Genomic DNA, 913 nt, shown 5'->3' with positions numbered 1-913 from the left:
CTATACATCCACCCGATCCGCCATCTTGTTTGTTCTCCTCTTCCTTAAGTATTCTTGGTTCTTGATCATATGCTACCTCTTGAAATGGTTGAACAACAATCATTTATTTTTGGTACAGTAATTATATGTATTCCTTCCATCTTCTTTTAATGCTTTCTGTGTCAGTCAAATCTTTCAAAATTGCAACTGAGGCTTGTATTTTTTTCTTCAGTTCTTTTAGCTTGAGAAATATTGAATGTATTCTTCCTTTTTGGCTTTTAAGCTCCAGGTCTTTGCACATCTCTTTATAATACTTTACTTTGTCTTCTCAAGCTGACCTTTAAATTTTTCTGTTCAGTTCTTTTACTTCCTTTCTTCCATTTGCATTACCTTCTCTATGCTCAAGAGCAAGTTTAATAGGCTTTTATAACATCCATTTCTTTATTTCCTGTCTTTTTAATGACCTTTAGCTTTCTTCCTGTATGATGTTCTTGATGTCACCCCACAACTCTCTGGCCTTCAGTCATTATAGACTAATGCATCAAATCTCTAAAATACGGTGGAATATATTCAAGGTCATATTTTGGCTCTTGTGAATTTGTTTTAATTTTCTTCAGCTTCAGCCTGAACTTGCATATGAGCAATTGATGGTCTGTTCTGCAGTCTGCCCCTGGCCTTATTTTAGTTGATGATATGGAGTTTTCCCACCGTCTCTTTCTACAGATGTAGTTAATTTGATTCCTGTGTATTCCATCTGGTGAGGTCCATGTTTAGCAAAGTTATTTGCAATGCAAAAGTCATTGGTGTAGAAAAATTCTATCATGCAATCTCCAGCATAATTTCTATCACCAAGGCCATGTTTTCTAACTACAGATGCTTCCTCTTTGCTTCCAACTTTCGCGTTCAAATTACTAGTAATTATCAATGCATCTTG

The sequence above is a fragment of the Chrysochloris asiatica genome, unplaced genomic scaffold (genome assembly GCF_000296735.1).
Source record: "Chrysochloris asiatica unplaced genomic scaffold, ChrAsi1.0 scaffold00183, whole genome shotgun sequence".
NCBI classification, from domain to species: domain Eukaryota; kingdom Metazoa; phylum Chordata; class Mammalia; order Afrosoricida; family Chrysochloridae; genus Chrysochloris; species Chrysochloris asiatica.
Note: the sequence above shows the minus strand (reverse complement) of the source record.